Source organism: Grus americana, chromosome 11 (genome assembly GCF_028858705.1).
Source record: "Grus americana isolate bGruAme1 chromosome 11, bGruAme1.mat, whole genome shotgun sequence".
Classification (NCBI taxonomy): Eukaryota; Metazoa; Chordata; class Aves; order Gruiformes; family Gruidae; genus Grus; species Grus americana.
Window position 1 is genome coordinate 7,978,859 of NC_072862.1, and position 26,071 is coordinate 8,004,929.

A 26,071-nucleotide genomic window follows, 5' to 3' on the forward strand; every position below is an offset into this window, starting at 1 on the left:
CACAGCAAGACTGAGACCTTGAGGATATAATGCAATGAAAATAAGCCAGAATGCGAGGGTGCAAGATAATATTTGTGTACAGAGTCAAGCCATGAGTTCTGCCAGCGTTTCCTTCCCCTACCTTGATTTCCTCTGGGCAAAATGAACATACACAACAGCTTTGGATCAATGCTGGTTGCCTGCAGGCTGCTTAATGGCCAGTGTAAAATAAATGATGGTTGTTAGCCAGCTCCATAATCATGAGTATTCACCTTGCTGAAATCCTTGAGGTACCTGGCTCTGCCGAGGGCCACCCAGGTCTCCTGCTGCTCTGGAGCAGAGGAGCAGCGCTGGGAATGTGCGGAAAGCCACACCGGTGGTCTTGGCCACCTTGATTTTCACAGGGACTACGAGGAGATCGAAGTTGGTTATCCCCAATCTGTTTGCCAGCAAGACAGCTGAATGGGTGCTGGTTGTGTATGTATGTATTATTTTAATTTTTAAAGGTGGGAAGCTGTCACTGCATATAAACAAGCTAGTAGGTGTGAATTGAGAGGCTGTACTCTCCACATGTGCAGATAGTTCCCAGTGCCTTTTCTTGACTGGTTTGTGTTTTGGACAGCTTCATGGGGTGGATTTTTAATTACTTGTATCGGATATCCTTTAATTGAATGATGATGATGGAAGCTAGAAAGTGAGCAACTGCAAGAACTATCTGTTTGTGTTAGGTGAAAGGTGTGTATAGGCCAAGTAGTAGAGATTTCCTTAAACGCTTACACTGCCCATGGTAGGTAGAGGTGGGAGCAGGGAGAGGTTATTGCCTCTACCACTGCATCAGTATGGCACAGAGGAATTAATCTGCCTAGAGGTGTCAGGGAGGGGTGACTTAAACCCAGCCTTACCCACGGAGGTGCGTTTGAGTGCTGTGGCTGAGTGCTCGCGTGCTGCTTCCGTGTACTGTGAACCCATGTGCGTATGTAGATCACGTACGCGTGTGGAAACGCACTCGTTTGCAGTATTCTCAAGTGGCGAGTGAAGAAGCCTGAGTTGGAATTTGTAACTATAATAATCCTTTAAAAAATAATTAATAATCTAGTAAGCAGTAATGAAAAATGCTTAGGAGATTGGAGGAGAGATCTGTACGAGTCCTTCAGCCTGCTGTGTTAACCAGGGTATTCCCAAGCTCTTAGTTTATCTGTGCAATGTGATTTTTGAGCAAAATAATGTTTGTGCATTCTTATTTAAACGTTATCATCAGTTCTCACTTAATGGAGTGGTTAAGAGGTTATAATGCTTACTGAGCTTTAAATTTTCTCTGGTTTTGATCCTCAGGCAACATGACTCAGATTTTGTGAGATGTTTAACTTTCTGGCAAAAGAGGTATAGAAAATAAATCAAGCCTTACTATTGTAATTAAAATAACGTCTTCTATTTTAAAGTATTTTTGTCTGTATGTTTATGTATGCATGTTCATATAGCATACACAAGTCTTTTTTTTCCCGATAGTGAAAACTTTATTCATATCTTCTAAAAAAGGCATCAATGGAGACTGGTCAGCATACGTTAATGTGATGAATAGAGATACTTTTCCAGTACCATGGCAAATATTTATAAGCTACACATCACTGCAATTTACTTTAAAATGTATTTTCTCTCGCAGGGATTTCCTCTGTTTGTCATGGTATTTATCCAACTGAGAAATGCTGAAAAATGGGACTGTGTTAACTGAATAAGCTAGAAGGATACAAATCATTCTCTTTCTGCCCCTCTGTGGGAATAATGTGAATATTTATAGATCTGGAACGCTTTCGTGAGTCTTTAAGAAGTGAGAGCCAAACCCTTCTCTTTGTGCTGATGCCATTTCTTGCTTTGACCTGAACATCCATCAGCTAGAAGCTGTAGCACCAAGGAGACTGAATCAAACCAGTCATCTATACTTAAGCGAAATTTGTGGGATTTTTTTTTTCTATTAAAATTGCAGTAGAGCAGGAGCGAAGGCGCAGAGCCCCTGCAAGGGTAACATTGTTTGCAGCACTTGGCAAAAAGGACACTTAAATACAGTCATCTTGGGGAGGGGGAAGCACGTGGCTTCTTGCTTTTAGACGCTGCTGTGAAGTTTCATGGATCAAATGTGAGACCTTTTCGATCAGCTTGTCTCATGCAGCTAGCGGTGTTCCCCGTGTGGTATTTAGCAGTGGCTTCCAGGCTTCTGCAGCGCTCGCCAAACTGTTTTATTGTGTGAGGTGGGATTTTGAGAAGTGGAAGAGCGCTGATAAGACAAAAGAGGAGGTTCCAGTGAGCAGCTCTTGCTTATTGAAGCCAACTGATGGAGTGGGGAAAGGAGGAAGGTTAACGTGATCCGGTGGGAAAGCAGAGAGTAGAAAAAGCACTTCAAAGCAAAGGCTGAGCAGGGGTCAGAAGCAGTGTCAGGTCCAAAGAGAAACGGAGGGGGGAAAACCTGAACTCTGTGCCTTTCCTGACAAAGACAGCAGTGTCGGGCACTAGAGGGAAGAGTGGAGGTTGGTTAAAACAGACAAACTGTAGGGAAAAGGATGTTAGAGAAATGTGGGGAAAATAAAATTCATTGCGATTTAAAAAAAAAACAAAACACCAAAACACAAACAACCAAAAAAAACCCAACACTGAAAAAAGTCCCCTGAATATCTCATGGAAAAATCAGTCAAAGCTCTCCTGTTGTGTTTTTGTTTTCAAGTTTCCAGGAACCAAGGTAGGAACAAAGCTCCTGAAAGTGGATGGGAATGTGTGTGTGTTGTAAGAGGAGATGTGGAGTTGGGTTTTACCATACCTCATTCTTCATACAACTCTTTCGTGTAAAGGTCATATCTGAGTCTGTTGTTGTTGTTGGCTTTAGGACTGAAGGCCCAATTCTGTAATACGGTACCAGCCTAAGCTAAAGCTGCAGGATAGATCCTCAATCCTTTGTTCACATGTAGTCAAAACAAATCAATAAAACACATTCAAAGACTCGCTTGGGATCATAGATGCTATAAAGCCTTCCAGAGTGGTAAGTTTTACCAGAATATTTTGCCTGAGGATGTTGTGTGGGCACGTAGCAACTATATCCTATAGCAGTAAGTGGTCATACAAGAACTAGAAAGTTATCTATTACAAAATATCCCTGATAATTTTATATGTGTTATCTAAGGATGGAGGCAAAGCAATTGCAAACTGGAATGTAGAGCAGGGAGAATGGATTACAATTGTTTCAATCTGTATTAAACCTAGCTTGAGGGGTGGGAAATAAGTGTCAAATATTATGACACAACGAGATGTGCTGGCTGCATTGGGGTCACATCCAGACAACTGTCTGCTGCGCCCAGCTCTGAGCACCGGTAGGAAGCAGGGTGTGGGACCCACCTCAGTGGCCATGCATGCAGCTTCTTGGTGGGAATGGTAAAGAATATCTGTAGAAGACTGACTAGCTGATACCAAAGTGGAGAAGAGGTTACTACTGACTTCTGCTGAAGCACTGGCCTCTTGCCTGGTTGCTGCTAAGCTGCTTGGCAAGCTCTCAGGGAGTTTGGGTTTCTAGGGTCTGCTGGCTCAGTGCCTTCCAGCCATTCAGGCTGCTCCTGGCTCTGGTGTCTGCAGGTTTACCATAGACATGTCCCAGCAGCTGCCTGGGTTGAGGGTACCTAGCTCCATGGTTTCCTTGCAGAGGAGCTAATGGTCTGGAACCTCTGCTGTGCCCTCCTGACAGCCTGGGAATGGGCTTGGGGACACCTGGCTCCCTCTCGGGTTACTGGAGCCAAAGGAAAGATGAGTACCTGGCAGCTCAAGGGACCAAGGAATGGGAATCTCAGATGTTGCCTAATTTGGAAAAATTTAATATTGTTTTGATGCTTTTTTCTTATCTCCTGCCTATAAAGAATGCTGTAATTTCTAATCCTCTCTCCAAAATGGAATGATAATTTTATTCCAAACTCCCCGTGGACTGAATTTCAGATGTTCTACCCTCAAGATTAATCAGATTTTCTGTTGCATGTCCTTTCTCCAGACCACAGTTTCTATTTTGCTGTGCTAGTCCTTTTGTCTCTAGGGTTCAGTTGCCTTGACCATGCACACGCTGTAAAGTGGTTGCTTTGTCTCCTCTGGTGTTTAGACAAACTTTTTTAATGCCATTCTCTTTGGTAACTGTTTCTGTACTTTTAATAATCCTGGGATGTGGTAGAGCCTGTCTGCACTCGTTTCTCAGTCCCTACTTCTGAACTGCACACTCATCTTTCTGTCACCTCCTTGTCCTATATTGAGACTCCTGCTCTTCCCACGCTTGCTGTCTCACATCACCAAGGCTGTCCAACTGGTCCTTCCATCCTGGAGCAAACCCAAAATACAGCAAGCTCTTATGGTTAAGAGAAAATGTCTGAGTCGGGGAGCAAAGTGGCCCAGAGAAATGTCTCAGAGCATCAGTTGCATTAATGATTACTGAAGGAAGAAGGGTGAGTGTGGGAGACTGTGGCTTTCTCATTTTGATGATTTCTGAGCCAAAGTCTCAATGTTGAGGTCATACTGTCCCCCAGTGAAAAAGACTGCCAATATTAGCAGGTGAAATACATAAAAACTTAAGAACGTGGCTGTGCACTGATGTTTTGTAGTGTATTGGTTGTTAAGTAATCTTCAGCTACAGGAAAGTCAACAAAGACTTTTTTGACTTGTTTTAACGTTGTGGACTGCTAGATACCCACAACAGAAAAACATGCTATGTGCTTAGAGCAGTCACATTGATCTTGGAGAGTGCTGGATGCCTTGAGCTTGGGCAAACATCTGGAATTGGTAGTTTTGTCATCGGTGAATGGTGCAGACAATAGCCCTGTCCAAAAGCTTCAGTTGTCCCCTTGCTGGCGCGAGCATCCTGGCTCAGCTCAGCCCTCTCTGCCCTTCCTTGTTTGCAGGGGAAGTGGTTGCGTGCTCAAGAGACTCACCAGTGCCCTGCATGATGTGCCTTGTCCTGGGATTGCCAGGCTGGTGTCTGCAATAACTCAGACCAGTCTTAATCTGTGGCTTTTGGGAGCTGATGAGGTTTGCACCTTAGCTATGCTGCAGCTTGAGGATAAGAGGATGTTCTGAGAGTCTCAGCTATATCAAAAAAATTAAAGGATTTGGTCCAGGAAGAATACTCCTCCACATGTCCTTAGCAAATACAGTTATTAAATATCCTCCATTTCAGGAGCTCTGTGTTAAGAGCACTTGGGAATTTAAATTAGTAGGTCGGGTTGGTGTGTCACAAGTGCCCCTTCTCACACTTCAGTATTATTTTTAATCAAACTGTTAAATAATAATGCTTTTAAAAGAAAAACCCATTCAGGAGAACATTGAGTTCTGAAGTACCCCAAACAATAGCGCTGCTCCAAATTCCTGCTCTGTGTGTGGTGAGGAGACCAGGACAAGCATGGAACTTTCTATTATGAGACCTGAGCCACCACCACCACTGATGAGAAATGGAGTAAGAAGGGTGGAAGGGAGTCTATAACAACACAGAGGCAATGCTGCTGTCTAAAACTGGCCCTTTATATAATCTGGGATGTCAGCAACACTTTTGCTGGGGTTTATTTTAATGGCTCTTAGTGGTGACGGCGGGGCTCGCACCCTGCCTTGGAGGGGTAGCCCAGAGCGGACAGCGGCGTTGCAAACCTCCACAGCCTGCCACCCGCGTGCCCCGACCCCGAGGGGACCGTGGCTGAGCCCCAGCAGCTGTTCACCCGTGCCCTTTCGCTCCTTGCTTTCCCTGCTGAGCCTGGCGAAAAGACCTTCAATTACTTCCAATTGCGGTGATGGTTTTGCATGAGGTTAGACACCCGTCCGCTGTGGCAGGGAATGAGCCGACCGCCTCATTAGGCCACCAAGCAGCTGGTCAATGGTGGCTGCTCTCCATCACGGCTAACCTGGCTTGCTTCTGCATAGCAATGGCTCTGCAGCTCCCCTATTGCCACAAGCTGCTGTCTTCCCAAGAGGAGGTCAGAGACCTCCACAAGGCTTTGGATGGCCCCACTGGCACTTTTGTACTTCTCAATCTGATAAGTATATTTGGCTTGTAGGGAGCAATGTTGCATAAAATTGAGCACTCCAAGGACAGATCTAGTCCTTGGGTGGGTCCAAACGAGGTGAAATTGTAACCTCTGACATGAATGCAGCATGGAGAAGCAATCCCTCTTTGATTTTTATATTCTACCTGCACAAAAGCTTTGTGGATGCTATAGTACAGCTTGTGTTAAAAGAAATTTGAAGGCTGGTGGATTAGCTGAGGGATAGATACACAAGCAAACAAGGGATGTGGAAAGGTGGGAAGTTGGAAGGGAAGGAGTAAGATCAGGTGTGGAGGAAAGCTGGTGTGATCTCCCATCCCCAGGAGAAAGAACAGCTCTCCAGTACCTACAATAACCAAAATCATGGCTAGATAGGTCTTGGAGGAGCTGGGAGCAGGAGCCAGAAAGCTAAATTGTCAACAGCTTCAAAAATCTCCAGCCCCACAAAGATTAACATGTCCTACAGAGAATGACAGTACTCCAAACAGATCTCTCTCCTGTTGTGCAGCATGATTTTGGTGCTGTAGAATTGTGTCACTCACTGAAATCAGAGATTTCCAAAAGTCAGTAGGATTTGTGTAGCTGATTTCAGGAAGGACAGGATTTTGCCCTTCCCAAGAGCAGACTGTTCATTTTGTAAATGGTTACTCAGAGTAGGATTGCACACCCTGTACTTGCAGGAGAAGCTTTTACTTGCATGCTTTGTTAATTAAAAATTGCAGAATGCAAATGCAGCTTTGGGGTAGCTGGCTATGAGCTCTGTGTATCTCAGCATGGAGATGTTAATCCCATTTCTGATGGCCTCCAAGCAACTGTGTGCCTCTTACAGCAACTTCCTAAGATGTAGTTAGAGACATTTCAGAAGGAGTTTTCCGTATTTTTTAAGGCATTGGATAGCACGAATGCCTCTTACAGTGGTCTTGCTCTAAATACCCTTGAGCTCACTGGTTTGTAATTCATAAGCAGGCAGTAATAAAACACCCCTAGAATGCAGTAGCTTTTTCTCCTCCCTGCCAATAAACTCTTGAATTATTTTACACATTGTATTTATTTAGATTTTCTTTTACTGCAAAAAAAAAAAAAAGTTCAGCTGATGTATTCATTTAAGCAAGATGTTGGCATCACTTTTTCTTCCTCTCCATTGTGCTGCATCCGTCCATATTCTCCAGGAATCAGCTTCTTGGTGCAGTTTGATTTGTGGTGTTGGCTGGTTGGTTTTTATGACCTTCCTTCTATTGCAGCAGTTTGGTGCCTCAGGACAGCAGAAAGGCTTCCCATGGAGACTGGTCTGTATGAAGTTCTGTCTGTTCCCTTCTTCCTTCTGTCGTTGCCTTCTGCTCCCACTTCTGTTTCTTCTTCCTTTGTAATGGCTGTTCAAGGAGGATGGAGGAATTGTTGGTTGGGACACGCTGGACTCTCGGTCCAGATTGTTGCAGTTCATTCCCTGGATTTGCTGTGTACTGCTGAAAGAATGTGAGTAATCTTTCTGTTGTTGTGTATTACAACAGCAGCTGGAGGACCAAAGCAAATGCAAGGACCTTTGTGCTTGCCATCATGAAGGCAGAAGTCCTACCCCATGAAACATCAAAATGCACAAGATGGGCATTGAGTTAAGGAATGTCCAGCCACTGGGGGTTTCCCACTTCTTAGCTGCATTTTGGGATGGGATTTCTCCCATAGAGCTGGAATAATAATTTCCTCTGTCAACGTAGTGTTTAAATCTGTTGTACATGAAAAGTTTGACTATTTTCGTGTTGAGCAATGATGAACCTTTCATTTTACTTTTTCTTTTATATCCCCTTCTCTGAGGCTGTGTGTTTCCATGCATTCACTTTCTTCTCACGCTTTTGTTTAAGCACAGGCTTGCAGCAAGTCCATCAATCCCAAACCAGCCATTACACCTTTTTCCCCTCTTGAGGGATCATTTGTGCATAGCAACATCACCAAGCTCGTTAAAGACTACTTCTTTAAAATCTGTGTGGTTGCTCGCATTTAGACAACTAAATGGAAAACTGGCTGAAACACCTTTCAAAGCATGGTCAGAAACCTGTGCTTTATCTCCTTATTTTGTTTAGAGGAACCAAACTTAGAGCAGTGTGTCCCCTTTACGTTGATCTAGACTGTAGGGCGCTTTTGTTGAGCACAGGTTAATGCACTGCAGGACTCGGGGCAGTCTGAGGCTCTGAAAAAGATGATCAAAGAATGGTTTGGACTCATGAGTTTTACCTCCATAAAAAGCTGCTTAGTGCTCAGCAGAGACTCAAATAAGAAGTAGTTTATATTGCAGAACTCTAACCCACGTGAGCAGAGAGTGAAAGATAATTACTTAAGGGTAGACTTTAGTATTTGAGAGACTGTCCTAAGCAGGCTGAGACAGGAGATCATAGATATTAAAGTACAGCTCTAATTGGGTGCTGGTCTACTGCATGCTCTGCATCTTCAGTTGCCAAAAAAACCTCAGGAAGATGAGCATGTTCTTATTCTGAGGAACTGAACTGTAATATAAAAAAAGAAAATCACTATTCTTAATGCAGAAATTTTGGAACTCATATGTTAATAATTTTCTGTGTCATAATTTCAGGCCTTTACATCTCAAAGCTGTATTGGGGTGACTATAATGAAATAGTAGTGACTGAAAACTTCCTAGTTCATTTGGTAATTTGGAGATATGTTGTCAGCTTAGCAAAAACTAATAAAGCATAAAAGGTAAAACATTGTCTTCCATTTCTGAAGATATCAGTTATGTGTTTCAAACAAAATCTTGGGATTAAAGTACTCTATCCAAATTTTGTATATATTGAAATTTATATATTGAATATTATGTTATAGAAATGTCAATGAATGACATACTTAATGTTGTCTGATTTTTGGTTACAAGGGTAAGGAAACAGAGCGGAAAGCTTTCCCCCACTTTCATCATCACTAGCTGTGAAACATCAGTAGTGGTGGGAGGTGGCTAATGGACACTGTCGCACTTTCAGATAATGGGAGAGGGATCCTGTGCTGTTCTGCATGAGAGGGATGCTCTTGTCCTGAGAGTTGGGCAAAGCCTACAAACAGTGTGTATTTGACCTGCATCTTCTGGAGACCAGTGATGAGAAGGAGTAGAGTTCCTAGTTCCAAGCACAGCCTCCTTCAAGACTTCACAGGTGAACATGAGCCATAATTGGTGATTTCCCATGTAAAACAGCTCAGCTGAAGAGCAGATTCTTGGCTCAGTTTTCTTCTAGCCTATGGGGTACTACAGTTCAATTGAGGTAAAGAACATCAGTCATTGTTCTCTGCCAGCAGAGCACTGCTTCTGGGAAAATAGGGTACACCTGGTTACCAGAACAGCTTTGATAGATCTCTTCCATCAGTCTACATGAAGAGCATCATTTTCCACATGTAGTGCAGAAACTGTATGGAAAACATTTGAAAAAGGCTACCTGGCAGTTAATGCTGGTAAACTTTGTTTTAAAGCCCTTGATAAGGGCTCAAATTTTGCATTAGTTATAGATGTCATGAGGACAAAGCCAAATGTCAACAGGCTCTTACAATAATGCAGTAAAGCCTTAGGTACATTCTGTTACAATAAGATATCTTTGTGGCAGTCTTGTACAAACTGGAAAATCAACATTTGACTACGATGTGATACTTCAATTTAAAAAAAAAAAAAAGAAAAAATAGCATCTACAGCAAACCCAACCAAACCAATAACATTTCTATGTTGTCAGAGACATTTCAATCAAATGTGTATAATTTCAAATGTGATGTGTGTTCCTTTTCCATGCTTTGAGTAATTTTTTTGTTACCTCATGAACATCTCACTTTTACTATGATAATCAATAGTATGCAGACCTCATATGGAGCTTTGTTGCAAGAGGTGTCAACTCTTGGACATAGTTCCTTGCTCTCTGACTGAATCTAGTCACTTGGGGGTTTTTAGTGGTCAAGTTCAGCCTTTTGTGTGCACGCCTCCTCTACTGATGTCAATAACAATTGCACGAGAATATTCAAGAGTGCAATTCATCTTAATAAGTAGGGTAATTTGCCCTTTATATATATTGCTAACACACAAGGGAAATGAAATGTTTTTCTCTTCTCTGCATTATTGTTGCTGAAACTGTGTGTTTATTTTTTAGACAAAAACATAGAGAATGTTTGGCATAAAACTAAGATGTATTCTTGTACCCAGAACATATATGGTGGGCTCCAAGAAGTTGTAGATGTATTTTGGAGTGGAGTCGCACAAAGATAGGATTTAGAAATTGAAATTTTCAAGGTCTTTCTGAGCTTATAAATCTCTTTGCCTCTGACAGACATGATGATACAGAATGTGCTTTTGGAGATTTTGCAAGGTGTAACAATATTTACTTTTTGTTAGGGTTTTGTAGAAAAATATTGTATTGGTGCCTGAAAATCGGTATGGGAATACTTACTTATAACACTGTAATGTTATTAAAAATGATACTTTCAGGAGGTTATGAAAATTACTTCCTACCATGTTGTTCCATGGCTACTGTTTCATTTCAGATTGGGTATGGGAAGAATGCACAGCCATGGTTACCTAATGGTGCTGGAAGAGCACCATCCTCTTTCACCTTTTGCTGCATTGTTAATGGTAAAGTATGAATCATAGTTATCGCTTGGTACACTTTCATAATGATGTATGGTGATTCGGATGTGCGTGCCTGTAATTAATGAGAGGGAGTTGCATGTTTAATTCCCTGTGCAGTGCTGACATCCTGTCTGCAGCTTTGTCCCTGATCTTTTACTTACGTGTCTCAAACAGCCGGTTATTGCATTACATCCTTGTATTATATAAATAAAGCCTTGACCTTTGTTCTTTGCAATATTGGTTCAGAGCAGTTTTAATTCAATTTAGAAAAGAGGCCTAAGTGTTAAAAACCGTTTGAATCTCCTTACACACCTTAAACGTTAGGACTATTTCTGCTCAAGAGAAAGCACTAAGGCTAAGAAATTGCCTTCTAGCTTTTTGTCATTGACAAATGAGTGCGTATTTCTTCAGACTGAAACTATGCAGGAAGTCCTTTCTGGGCAGGGAGTACGCGTACTCCTCTGCATTGCAAGGCGTCATGGGTCTACAGAAATTATTAGCAGTGCAGTATTTTGTTTATTATTTCATCAAACAATTCTGAAACAATAACCCTCCTCAGGCAAGTTCCTTCCCCTGCTGCAGGCAAATCTCCTGTAGTCTTTTTATTTTTTCCCGTCACCATGTTTTATAGCTTGCTTAAGGCTTGTGTCTGTGAATCCTCCCTGATGAAGCCAGACTGGCCCTAGAAACGTTGCTGTCCATTCAGACAGAGACCAGCTCACAGGTATATTGGTGTCACAAGCTCAGACCCTTCCCGGAGAGGGTCTGAGCTCTTTTCTCTGTCACCATCCATGTGATTATGTTGTTTTTTCCCCCAATGTGTGTGTGTTAAAAGTGGAGGTAAGCAGGATGCTTATGTCTCTGAGCATCTAAACTGTGTTACTGCTGAGCTTCAGCTCCCCACTGATAGAAAATGGGGATAAAGGCGCTTAATTATCTTCTGTGGATATTGTGGGATAAATTCATTAAAGATTTGGAGTATTAGAGCTAGACACAATCTGGCCTTTATTAAAATCGCTGTGATTGTAATGCCGTTAGTACCTCTGTACAAATCCTAGCACAAGTAATTTTTTTATAATGATGGAGATACAGATCCTCTAATTATCCAGGACCACTTAAATTAGCACCACAAATAACTGCTAAAAGTTGGGATTGCATGATGTGAGACATAATTGATTTTGAATATGTTAGGGCACAACTGCTGTTAAGTGATGTACAAAGCTATTTTCTCCTGGTGGACATTTAACAATGCTTTGAAGAAACAGATGTGATTTATATCATTGCTAGAGATTTTTGGGAGCAGAAGCCTGAGAGAAACAAGGAAAACAAAACAAACTCACAGCTTGCTTGACTTTTTCACTCATTGCTACTTCCACCTTGTATTGTTTAATTAGAAGTGGCTTTATATCAATTTTATATTATTTGCAGATTTAAACTGGGTGCAGTTACAAAATCAGAGTTAAGAAAATTTTTTTTATTCTTCATTTCAGATTTGTCCCCATAATAGAGAAAAAAGGATTTCTAGCTGACCTCCATAGGTTTCCTTTGGGAGAAGTAAAATAAACCTTCATCACTGATAAGCTGACTTACTCCATTTAGATCCCCCCCATTACTTTTGGTACAATTATGTGCAAGCAGTGATTGCATGAAGCTGCCTGGATTCCATGTAAATGATATGTCTTTGGCATACAGGAGTTTTTGTAAATCATTTAAAGCAAGGCATTCTTCCATGCTTGGCAGAAGAAGGATACAGAGAGCTTTTGTACCTCAGTTGCATCAAATTGAATATTTCTTTAATCGCCCTGGAGAAGAATGCACTTGATTGCATTCTGCGAGTTCTGCTGTTATTGTTCTTGGACAGACCTGGTGGGTAACAGATGACCTGACTCCACACCACCACCACCTCGGCCACCCCCTCAAATTTACCAGCTCTTCTCCCTTGGGCAAGACCTGCTCCACGGGAGTAGTAATTGTGCATAGTCAAAAGAATGTGAGGGAATAGCCATTAATAAAAAAGTTGGCAACCCCCTGCAAGAAGAGCTATTTTCACATGAAAATCTTCTCCAAAGAAGTAATGAAGCTTTGCTTCATTTGACATCTTATCAGGTAATTGCACAGAAGGTGATTTCCAGGTAAGGATTTTTTTTTTTCCTGGATGTAGGGTGAATATCCACTATTTAAAAACAGACAGAAAGCTCTGCACACTGCCCAAACTATCAAAGAATTAACATGCAGTGCAGAAGTTTAATGTTTTTCCCTAATAAGACAGTGTTAAAAAGATTAAAACCTCTTATATGAGACATTATTAACCCTCCAGAAGAGAAAAGAGAAGCTGATGAAAGCTTGGGTCTGTTTTTGCACGTGGTTGCATGGTGATGTATTTAATTTTGAAGAATACTAAACAAATCTAAACCTTTCCCTCTCCTTTTTCACTTACAGAAAATAGTAAATGTAAGGCCATAACTAAGAAAGTAGATTGTGCTGTCATCAGTTTTTAGACATCTTCCGGGGAAATACTATAAAAAATATTAATGGGAAAAAACCACATTACTTTATGCTCAATTTTCACTCATAAGCTCCAAGTTTAAAGTAGTCACTTAAATTAATCTAGGCTCAATCCTCAGTCAGAAGCTGTGGAAGGAAGTCTTATTCTGCTGGTGTCTTAAATTGGCATAGTCAGACTGAGCACCAAAAAGCTATGAGGAATTGCAATCCTTGGCCTCAGTTTGAGCTAATTACCAATTTGACAAATGTAACATTTTCAGTGAAGGACTCGTTCTGACACTGTGTTTTCCGGCAGTGGTAAAAAAGGAGTTAAACTGGTGCTGACGCTTCCCCTCTGAAGGAGGAGTACTGGTGCATCTGCTACGAGCCTGTGCATGGTGCTCAGCGCAGAAGGGATAAGCCTCTCCAGCAGGCAGAGGAGGTAATGCTATCAGGCAGGAGCAAGAAGTGCTCATCCCATGCTTGGACTAGAAAGCGGTGCGTGACACCCTGAACCAACAGGATGAACGCATCTGATTCCTACCGGGCTTTGCAAGCATGTGGGAGCAACGTTTTGCCCATCCTATTTTTCATTGAATTTGTGTGTTAGAGGCTTTATTTCTGACGTGGTCAGCAAAATCTCTGAATATATGTCTGCATCAACAGGTGCAAACATTTGCTTTGCTATCTCCATCTGGATGCGAAGCAGTCCAGGCTGGGAGCTGTGCAGCCGTGTTTTATATGCTGAGGCAGCTCTAACTCAGCCTCAGTGATGCAAAAAAGGGGACTTCCCAGCTGCGAGCAGCTCGCATCTGGTGGGACCCACACGGGGCCGAGTGAGCGCATGGCTGCCTGTGCCCATATGTGTAGACATATCGAGTGTAAACAGGAATCCAGTTAATTTTCAGATGTTTGCTACAGCTTCCCCTGCCTCTACGGAGGCCTCCCACAGCCGCCCTCCTTCTTGATGTTGCTGGGAAAGCCTGGATTTATGACAAGGCAGACTGTTCCCTGGCCTCATACCGGGGTGACAGAAGTGGGGCAGTAGCTTCATCGCACTATCAAGCAGAGAGGCAAGCCAGGCTGGGAGGAGATTCGGTCTAATCAACCCATGTCATCGTCTTAATTTATCAGCCACTGCCACAGAGAACAGGGAGCAAGACTGACGGAAGGGGAAGGCTTTTTTAAAGAAACACCCAGGAGGTCATAAAATGTCTTTTAAATTGGGAGGAGGGGCTTGCTTGTAAATCAGAGCTTTCCTGCTCACAAAGTGTCCCCTGGCATGGCTTTCTGGATGAGCACATCCCTAAATAGAGTAGCTGGGATGGGAAGTGATTTGTCTCCCCCGTTCGATGCTTGCTCTTTTAACCAGAACTAAGGAAGAGGGAAATATAAATGATTTCTCATATGTGTACTAAGTACACATGTTGTTATTTATATTTTGTTTCCTGTCAGCATTTGGGGTCCATTTAAAGTGGCAGCACAGCGCTCTGCTAGCGTAGCATGCAGGTGGTCAAACTTCAGCAGGGGAAAGCAAGGTGGGAGAAAGCTACTTTGCTTTGTACATGCCTCTGTAAGTCCTGCCGAGGTTTCGGGTGCCCCGCTCTGTGCCGGGGTGCAGCAGTGTGCCAAGGTGGAGGCTGCTGGGGCGGCTGGGACCAGGCTCGCTTTCCTGTGTGTGGGCGGACTGGGACAATGGCCTCAACCTGGCTGGTGAATCACTGCTTGGACTTGCCCTGCAATCAGCTGTGCGGTGCTCAGGAAACTAGCCACCTGCCCTGTTTCCTCTCATTTAACCAGTTTATTTTTAAGTGGAAAAGGCTATGAGCTTTGTTCCTTTTTCTCAGGGACTTCATGTCCTGTAGAGATCCCTGAAGGCTGCAGTGCAGTACAAGCAGCCCCAGGGACACTCCTTTACAAACCACATCCTGGTGTCTCCACTCAGCACCAGGCACTAAAGCCAAGGCTGTTCATGAGCTATGTGTGGACCAAGCCACCGGGCAGCATGGCAGAAACTCCTGATGTTATCGGAGCCTCCTTCTACCACATTCCCCAGGAGAGCAGTGGAAAGTGTTACTGAACAAAAAAACCAGGTCCTGGCTCTGAGCCTGTGCTGTCCCCACCTGCATCTAGTGGCTGTTACTCATGTGGTCCTGGAGAGCAGTGAGGCTCTCGGGCTGGGAGGCAGTACGGTTGCAGTTAGTTTGATCTGTACTTCTGCTGACATCTACAGTGTTATATGCTGCAAGCCCGTCTCACTGTCCATTTGTGACCATATACTCTGAGATTTCTTCTACTGTACATTTCATGGAAAAAAAAAAGTGAATCTAATCTGACCAGTGGCACCTTCTCCATAAGAGTTATTCCTCTCATGAGTAGGATTTGAGATGTTCCCAGACTGTGAACCAGCACGAAATAGTCTATTCCAGATACTGCAAATCTGATTTCTAAGAGTCTTCCTTTGTAAATCAGCTCTGGAAACATCAAGGCAACTTAATGTTATAGATGTTTCTTTACTGTATTTTGAAGAAATGTTTTGTGCTTGCACTCTTCCATTCAGCCATTACTATGTCTCCATCCCATATCTTGTTGCTCTGGGTGAAGACGGCTGATCTAAGGCCTGGCTGAGTGCTGTAGGTCTGGGTCCAGTGCTGTACCAAAATGAGATGTTCCTATAAGGTGATGCTGTTTCTGGGACCTCAACTGGTTTGTCCCTGGCATAGCATTGCACTGTGTAGGCATGCTAGCTTCCTCATATGTCTGCCTTGGGGATCTCCAGCACAGCTCTGCATTACATGGTGTAGGCATGCCTGCATTTGCAAAAAACTAATTAATGATTAAATAGAAAACAAAGGAATGTGTGTAAGATCCTTTCTTAGAGCAATTCGAGGTCTATCCATTCTTACAAATGCCTCCTTTTATTCTACTCTTTTCTCTATACACACTAATTCACTTTAGCACCAATTAATTGATATGTTTCAACCTGTTCATCCATTCTCTTTTTTTTTTTTTTTCAGGCTAGAATAGCTTCTGGGAGGTGGTTCTTTATGTCTCACTGAACTTTTGCCAAACCAGTGGGTCTCCGAGAGGAATGTCGAGTGCTTAGCAAAAATTAGATTTAGTCAACAAGAGAGGATAAATAGCACACCACCACGTGTATCAGAACAAAACCGGTCTTTGTGGTGTTAGGGTGGATTTTAACCATAGTTCCAGTTAAGATGTGTATATGTTTCTGTGGGGAAGCAAGGGGAAGGGGACTTTCCCAGGCCATTATTTCCTAATGGGTTCTGCTGGAAAAGGTGCACACCATTTCACCTCTGCAAAGCTCTGTGTGTGTCGGTAATTGGAGAGAATGGTCTTGCCTGTATATCCCTTGTTTTTGCATGGTGGTTATGATTTGCAAAGCAGAAGTAAAGACAGACTGGACTGAATCTAAAATCTCAGGTCTTGTCTCTTCTGTGATATTTCATCCAGACTTACCCAGCTGCTGTGACTAAAATCTTGGTGGATTTTTTGGTGTTTAATTCATAGAATGATAGAATGGTTTGGGTTGGAAGGGACCTTAAAGCCCATCTAGTTCCAACCCCCTGCCATGGGCAGGGACACCCTCCACTAGACCAAGTTGCCCAAAGCCCCATCCAACCTGGCCTGGAACACTTCCAGGGATGGGGCATCCACAGCTTCTCTGGGCAACCTGTGCCAGTGCCTCACCATCCTCACAGGGAAGAATTTCTTCCTAATATCTAAATCTACCCTCCTTCAGCTTAAACTTATTACCCCTTGTCCTGTCACTCTATGTCCTTTTAAAAAGTCCCTCTCCATCTTTCCTGTAGCCCCTTCAGGTACTGGAAGGCTGCTGTAAGGTCTCCCCAGAGCCTTCTCTTCTCCAGGGTGAACAACCCCAACTCGCTCAGGGTCTCTTCATAGGAGAGGTGCTCCAGCCCTCCGATCAGCTTTGTGGCCTTCTCTGGGCTTGGTCCCATGCAAGGACTTGCTCCAGCACTCACGTCCTTTCACAAGACCTGAAGTTTCAGCTGATGAACAAGCCAGAGGTCTGTAGATACCCATGTAAACTCAACAGAACTTACTCTGTACTTCTGATCTTTCTTCTCTTGACCACCTCACTATATTTTCAAAAATCCTCATAAAGCCTCACTTCAACCTCTGTTCAGGAAGCCACTAACAATATTTAATACAAACCATGTAAACAAGGTGTCATTACACAAGGCCAATCTATGACACTATTCATTGATATTTTTAACTATGACAGTTTCATTCTTTTTTTAATAACTTTTTTGAACTGTAACCTTTCTTTCCTTTCCTATGTTTGCCTTTTCCCAGTTGACAAATGTAGGGTTTTATTCTGTTTCTTACAAAACATGAACCGGCCTGGCTTTTCTCATTAACTTCCTTATCATAAGCACCACCATCTGTATCATGCATCATGTTAGCAGCATGGTGCTGGGAGCTGTGTGTATTTGCCAACACATATTCCCTCTTAGAGCTAGAATGGTAGGATGGCAAAATATTGCAAATTCATGTTTTTAGGGCAGGGAGTTTTCCCTCAACTATTTTGCAGGAGTGCAATAAAAAAAACCCCAAACTAAAAGACATCTCTTAAGTGAAACTCAAGTGGCTGAAATCCAGAGAAGACTGAACTCGGACTCATCTTGCACAGGGAAGCCAAGCAGCCGTGCAGCTGTGCAGGACTGGAACAGTTTTCTCCTTCTTGGTAAGACTGGCTAGAGTCAAATTAAAAGGAGAGGTCTTTACTCAGTCATGTGCTTTATTATTCCATTGCAGGTTCTCTAGAATAATACAATACATTGCAGTAATGGTGACCAGGAATATACCTTGAGGTTTTAAAAAAGGATGCGCAGTTCATGGTGGTTACAGAGTGATGAATGATACAAACTGCAATGAAAAATTGTACAAATGCATTCAGCTAGCACAGCAAAACAGTTTAGATATAAATGAAAAATAACTGTAGTCTTGTAGCAGTTGCACAATGAAGAAATATTTGCAGCCTGAAATTCAACTTCATCCTATTTGGGATATTTCTAAACAGGAAAGAAATAATTACCATGTCATTGAACTAGTCATAAAACTCTGTATAGGGGAATCTTTCATTAAAGAGAAAAAGAAATGTAGTCTGGAAGTCCACTGATTCAGGAGTTTCTGAACGATGGGAAAAAGAGGACATGTTTCATTTGGATACTGTTTGGTAGCATCGATGTATATGTATTCCTTATTAAGTTTTACTTTAATTGCATAGTATACGTATGCTCAATGTTTTATTTATGTACCTATAGTGCAACATGAAAACATATTGCTATGTAACAACTGTATCACAAGAAAGTCTTTTGGGACCAGCATAGATGAGGGTTTGGGGTTTTTTTCCAATTCTGGTATTGACTTGTTTTTTGGTTTGGGTTTTTTTCCTTCTGAATCAGCACAAGGACACATTTCAAGATGCTTAATGTTGTGGGTTTTTTCAGGGTGAAAATTGAAGCTTTGTTAAAGAATTACATTCCTTGTAAACACAATCAGACATTCAGAATGTTTTCAGCTCCCCTGAACATCAAAAGGAGTGATCAGCAAGTCTTGGGCTTGGTCCTGATTTGGCAATTTTAAGGTAACATTTTTTGACATTGCTTATGCAAACTTGGTAAGGTCTGCAGAGCATTGCTCCAAAGGGATAGATATCCAGTAGATGCACCACTGGCCTTCAGGAAAGGAGTAGTTGATGTCCTGTTCTGCTGGTGCTTTATAAAAGATGAAATCAGGAAGCTGATATCGACACTTGCCATAAACTGCTGTCTGATCACGACAGGCAGGACTGATGGCTTTGGCTGCCGAACGCTTCGCGCAGGCCTCTCCTCTGGCTGCACTGCTATTGATCAGAGCAATGGGCCGTCATACCCGGGAAATTTTCTGGTTAGAAAAAAAAAAAGTAAAAAATTGCCCAGTCTGCTTTTTAGTTCAAGTGTTTCTTCTATTTAATAAATTGTGTCAAAGCAGGGCAAATTGGATGGAAAAAACACTATTTGAACTGCCTCAGATTTGCTCAAACCGAGTGACTCTTTTAAGGACACCTCTGTATCATGCTTGCTATTGGTGAGTCCTAAGAATGTGATTATCTTTGAGCATGTATCCAAGTACCAACCTGAAGAATGAGACTTAAGAACCTAATATCTTTTCTAGACTTTAAATGTGCTGTAAGGCAACGAATGACTAAATTTTCATTTCGTGAAAGATGAGAATGCTCTAAGACAGTCATCATAGTTCAAGAGATGTCATTCTTGATTTGGGTAATGACAGGGATGAAAACTCAACATTTTGGGTAAATGGAGTACCAGGTCACCAGGTCTATGTGTAATAGAGCTGAAAAATGTATAAGTAATAACAACAGCTGGTAATGGGAGACATGATGTCACTGTTCACAAAGGGATAAGCTATAGCAAATTGAGTCATTATGAAAAGGCAATCTTTGGTGTTATCCTGAAAGAAATTATTAGAATCCATTTAAGAATATTCAGCTTAGGTTGAGAGCAAAACATATCACTTTAAATATTGATGTTAAAATGTTCACATTCTTATTCAGAAGTACCTTTTGTATGGAGTCACACCACTTAAAAAAAAAGTCGAAGGAAGCTCTCACCATCCTATTGAGAGATGAAGGCAATAGAGATGCTGAGTGAGAGGACCAGCAGCTTATTTTCCACCTTAGAACAGCTTCTCAGAGCAGTGGTAGTTGTCTCCGTTGTTGTTTTGTGCCTAACTTTGAATCCTTTTCTCTTGACAGATGCATTGGCTTCATTGTGTGTGTTGTATGGAAAGGGCTGAGTCATGAATTTGAGTGGACAGTACGAATTTGCACGTTTCTAAGGGCCCAGGAAAGACTGAGGATCCATTATGCAAGGTGCTGTCTAAACATGTAGCCAGTACTTAGCCTGAGTAAATAAAATTGGAACAGAAAAGTTCAGCGGCACACAAGGACCCTGTAGGAAGCAGCAGCAGTCTGGAGTCAGCCCAGCTGCTCTGACTGCTAGTCCATTGCCTTTTCCACTGGATATTGCTGTACTGACATCTTGGATCATGCAAAAAGTATTGGATGATATATACCAAATGGGAGGTTTATCATGGTTATCTCTATGAAGTTTGGCAGCAGAAGGAATTAAAAAACAGACATCAAATTATAGACACATAACTGTATCCTGAATGTTATCTGTTTAACGCAATAATGTATAACTGCTTGATTACTGACAATGAAATCCTTGTGCTGCTACTCATCTCCACCTGTCCCAAAATACATTGAGATTGCTCTCTAGATTTATTTCTTGCTCTCGGTCTCAGGTGTAGCAATTAAAGAAATGTTCTGTATTGCTGAGAGCACCAGATGTGTGCAGTGGAGCATACTATACTGACAAACATTTTGCTTTTAATAGTTCCTTTGGGTACACATTGGAGTCTGGTTTTATTTTTCTGTTTATACTTTATTTTTCTGTTTTATGGAGCTGTTTCCTTGATGGGGTTTTTCAGTTTCTTGCCTCAGAGGATGGTTTGGGGTAGCACGGATTATGGCACAGCAGCATTAAGAGCTGTCTCTTGTTTCTGTTTTTGTGTTTTAAGGTCGTTCTAAGTTCTTCATTTGAATCCTCCTGTATGAAATAAGCAAAGCAAAATGCTGACTGATTCTGAAACTGCATTGTGGATCATGCTGATGTCTTCTTGACATCTTTCTTGTCTTCCTGGACCTGGAACCAGACTTAAATATATGACAGGGTCCCTTCCAGAGCAAGGTCAAGGAGCAAGGTTTTTCAGTCACAGTAGTTGCAAACCTTCTTTCACCCACACCCTGGAGGTGGTGGGCAGTGAGAGGGTGGCAGGTGATTTTCTCTCAAGGTCTACGTTTGCAGATTTTTCTCCTCCAATCTAACTTTCAACTGGTTCTTCACTGCCAAGTGGAACAAGATGCTGGGTTGTGAATCTCAGTCAAATGAGGAAGGCTGGAGTGCAGCAGCAGGCATATTCTAACAATTTAGAGAAATTTGATGTCTGGGATATTTTGTACCAAATGGAGAGTGCCGTGCTGGATATGACTAGCTGAGAAGAGCCACAAACTATGTTTATTCCTGTAAGTAGAACAGAACGTCTTTCCTGACCTCTGCAAGTGATTATCTTACTTCCTAAAGGGTGGAATTTGACTACTTTGGCTATAGTATGAGCACTTTTAAATATTGTTCAGTGTGGTGGCTGATACTTCCTTGAAATAATACAGGCAGTGAAAAAAAGGTCTTCACACACTTATTTATAAGGAGTGTCAGATGTATCATGATACCATGACCATAGAATTGTAATATGGGAACTCCTTATCTTGCAAAAACCTAATTTATTTATTTTTTCAAACAATGGTTCAGGTAAAGCCATGATGAGCAAAAGATTAAAGCCCTCTTAGATAAAAAGCAATGCTGTACTATTTCAACTATCCTAGTTTTCAAAAGAGAATGAATTATGCAGTAGTTCACACAGACAACATAAATATTGAATAACCATTGCAATGGATTGTATTAATAGATATGCAACATGAATAAAACCACATTTGATTTAGTCCTGTGCTGATAGTGCCAGTGGATTATAAGGACTAACCTGTCTACTGCAATGTTACCCATCAAATAGCTGTAATTCAAATCTTTCCTTCCCCCCCCCCCCCCCGAAAAACAAAAAGTAGTTGTGATAAATAACTGCCCTTACATCATTTTGTTTCTCTGGAGATTGATCCTAATCCTACCCATCTAATTTCATGCATATGAATATTCCCATTGATTAAGGTAAGAATGTTTTTTTCACATCCATAAATCGTTTTGGGATTTGGAGCCGTGATGTGTCAAATTAATCCCTGACCTCACTCAACTACCCATGCATCTACTTGGCCTGATACCATATGACATAACTTGAGCATAAATCTGGTATGAGAACTCTTGAAGCACAAATAGTAGCCAGGCTCCCAGTGAGTGTCTGAGATCAGGTCCCATGCTGCCCTCTCTCCTTCTGTCTTGTAGGGATGAGAATTTTGAGGGTGGAGGTTAAAAGGAGTTCTTGTCTATGATAGATGGTTTCCTAGGAGATAATTCAAAACAAAATAAATTTTCTGAGAGAGATTCATGTTAAAAAATTCCATGGAGTTCATCTTTACAGAAGATTCCTATTACCAGTTAGCTGGCTACAGATCAGGGCTCCAAGATGTTGCAGATATGATCCATGTTCCTCTTCACTGTGTGGCAAAAGCTGTGTGTGGTCAGATGACCAAAACCCTTTTTCCTGTGTTACGCTGCCAATTACCCGAGGAGTGCTGCAGAGAAAGCCCCTGGATCCTCGGCTCTTGGTGGCCCATGGTTCCTCTTTGGTGCCAACGCCTTACAGTAACATCTCCAACAGGTTGAGGACAAGAGGGAGTGATGTTAGTAGGAGGCTTCCTCCTTCTATCACCATGGATCTAGGGTGATTCAGGGCCCCAAAAGCTCGAGGCTACAATTTGATATCCCCCTGTGTGTTTGAGAAGTGATAAATCATACTCTGTGTTTTGATTAGCTTTCCTCCACCTCCAGTGGCTTTTCAGATCACATTTACTGAAAGAATTGCCATTGACTTGCCATTAGAGGTGTGCCTCTAGGAAATATATTACCTGAATTGAAATGTGCTAATTCAGAAATACCTTTCCCACCTTTTTGTTGCCCTTGTTAGGGGAAAATGTTCCACTTTAAACTCCAGCTAACTGATTACCTGCCAGTTCTGAAGCTGTGCTCTGAATTAATCTGCTCCAAAACCCAACAGAGATGACTTAAGTTTGGGCACCTCATAGGAAAGCAGGGAGATGAAAAGCCTTAGGAAAACTTTGACAAACAACTTTGAGTGTTTGACCAACTATGCACAGCTGCTGCTGAATGAAGAATGCAAGTAACATGCCAAACAGACAAGAGGTGATCAACGGTGAAAACAGCTTTTCTATCTGCACTGAGCACTTTATTTTCAGGAAAGGAAATATGCTGAATTACCTGTAGGAGGTGTGCCTGCTTTTGCTAATAGATGTACCCAGTTTATGCATTAATTCTGACCTGGTCAGATCCTGCACCAAAGTACACTGAGAATCCCTTTGTGGTCAGTGGTGATACACATGTGCACAGCACCTTAATTTGATTTCATCCCACCTGTTTAAACATGTCTTACAGACTTGTTTGCAGAGCTGAACTGACATACCTCTGCCCCCTCCAATTCCCGATTTTGGGTAATGATAGCTCCTCATAAATTCTGGATACAATAGCACCAGCATGACCCATCACTTCATTACATCCATGTGCAAAGCTGTGCATTGTACTGAGGAGGAGTTTATCTTGTCAGAATGGATCCAGTCCAGGAACAAATAAAGGAGTTAGGAATCTGATTATTTCTGGGCCAATTCCGTATGAATTACAGCTTCTCAATTTTCCCAATGTCAGCTAGTTTTTCTTCCCTTCGTTTTCCCTCCCCGCACAGGACGTGAAATATCCAGCTAGCAGAGGCATCTTGATTAGCCGCACCACCTAGCTGATTTCTTAGCAATGCAGTTGTCAGGAGAGCTGGCCTCTGAATTTCGGATCAGGTTGGGATGAAACATACCACGTTCAGCGTCATTTGAGTATTGGCTGTTTTGGCGCGTACTGAGCTTGTTCTAAAACTGGGGATCCACCTCACTGCCAGGAGCAGGGGGAGTGCGGTCGTTCCTCCGGCACCTCGCGTGCTGTCTGGGAGGGACAGCCCAATTTCCTTAGCTTTGTGCAAATGAGGAATCCCCGTACAGAGAGGCAATTTCCTGATGGCCAGATATAGTGGGCTTTTGTATAGCACTTTTTCACTGTCAGCATGAAGGGATTAAAGGAAGAGGGGATACGTTAGGCTCTAGGCTGCTCTGCACTGGTTCAGATATGACTAGTAGGGAGAAAGAACCTTTTTTTTTTTTTTTTTTTCATTTTATTTAATTTTTCAAACTTTTTTAATTATTATTTTTCAATGACTTCAAAGATAGTGCAAGGCCAAGAAAGAACAGCTAGCTTGTTTAGTCTGGTATGGTATATATCACTTGCTTATTTTTTCTAGGCATTATGTTTTCCATGTATTTACTTAACGTTTTATATCTGACTAATGCACATCTTTTTCTGAAAGACATTCAAACTTTGAATCAGTGATTGCTGGAATTTCCTATTTTTTCCAAAACGTTAACAGTTACATCAGTGCGTCAAGAGCCCTCTCTTGCAAAAGTTTTCTGTGATTCTCCTATGCAAGTTTTGCAGACCTGATGGTTTTAGCAGACATATCTCTTGTAGGTACTCGCGAAGGTTTTAAAGTTTTTAATTGGTCTTGAATGTATAGTGTGTCCTCTCCAAATACAGGACTGAGATATTGACTGATCCCTTTATTCTGTACATTTAAGTTGTCATTTTTGTGTAGACTGATGCTTGGATAGAGGAATTGTAAACTACAGTGGTTTTCAGCAGAAAAGGAGATGTTGCAAAGGGGAGCTCATGGGCGTACGAGCTGCAGTGCGGTGACAGCTCTTCAGTTACTGCTTCTGGCACCTCTCTGTATGTCTGTTCTGAACTTTAGATTATGCAAAAAATTTTATTCCACAGAAACATTTTACCCTTTTGTAAAATGTTTGTTTTACTTATCAAGTTTTCATGTGACTTTTTATTCAAGTTTTCATCTGTTTGAGAAGTACTTCTGCAGGGCTTTATAGAAGTGTTAGCTGGATGTTTTGTCCTGCTCCCTCCCAGGTGCGTGCCTGCCTGGTCCCAGCGCTCCTGGACATTTTTGATGCTCATATTACTGTGCTGCAAACTCAGAAGTGGTGAAAAGCTAACTTGCTTATTTGCTTGTTTAATATAGTTTCAAATTATTACCCTACTGGGGAATTAATCCTCTTCTAGGAGCTAAAGACCAACACACAACTTCCACTGGTATCAGTTAGCACCGGTAACTTAAGTCCCAGGTGTCATCTTCAGCATCATTTTCAGAAATTCGATGCAGAAATTAAAACAAATGTCTCATTACGGAAAACTATTTGAAAATGAGTGTAATGCTAGAAGCTCTGGAGGCTGACTAAAACATGAAGGACATCTAGTATGAACCCTCAGTGAGGACCGGAGTCTGGAGCTCCCTTGTCTGACCTCTGTTACACCACAGATTTTTGGCCCACAGAACAGAATTTCTTAGTGCCAAATGTTGAGAACAGTATGGGGAAAAATTAGTACCGAGCTCTAAAGCCCATTTTGAGATGTTATGGTGCCGTTGCCCAGAGATGGAGGTGTGTACACCCCAGTCCTGCCCTCCCTGAGCAGTCGGTGCTGATGCCCCGCTGCTGCTCATGGGGATGGGAACAACCAAACCAAGTCATTGTGGTATGAAACGGTGCTCCAGGCTTGTGCTGAGCAATCGAGCTTTCTTACTTACCCAGCAGTCATATTAACTTAGCTAACTAATTTCTAATTGGGTAGAGGTTTAGATAGCATTTAGAATAAGTATTTTGATTAATTGATTTGAGAGCTATGCCTTTTCTGTCACATTGTCCGAGAATGATGATGTGTTGAGAAGAGAGCTTATCGCCAGGCTGGTATAAATAGCCACAAGGGAAAGATCTTTCTCGGGTGCAACTGGTACAAATTGTACTTTATCATACCACAAATACATAAGCTTCTCCAATTCTCCTTTCTATTGGCAAAACAATGGTGCACCATGCATAGCCTCCTCAGCAAAATTCGGGTTGTGGTAGAAGGACTCATGTACACCAGCAAAGTGTTTCTGTGATGGAGATGATATCTCAGACTGGGACAGGGTAAGTTCTCAGCTGAGGGCAGGAGGAAAATCCTCTGGACAAAAAAAAAAATCTAGACTGTTTCTGTTATGTTTCCTTCTAAAATAGATGTGAATT

At 42.0% G+C, this 26,071-nt stretch overlaps 1 long non-coding RNA gene across 1 annotated transcript; it reads left to right on the plus strand.

The window, feature by feature from the left end:
- Window positions 1-346: 346 nt before the first annotated feature.
- LOC129211471 (uncharacterized) lies at window positions 347-12,749 on the plus strand. Its single transcript, XR_008578847.1, has 5 exons — window positions 347-460; window positions 9,005-9,172; window positions 10,539-10,626; window positions 11,255-11,347; window positions 12,114-12,749. It is a non-coding gene; the product is annotated as an uncharacterized LOC129211471 (long non-coding RNA).
- Window positions 12,750-26,071: the final 13,322 nt, after the last annotated feature.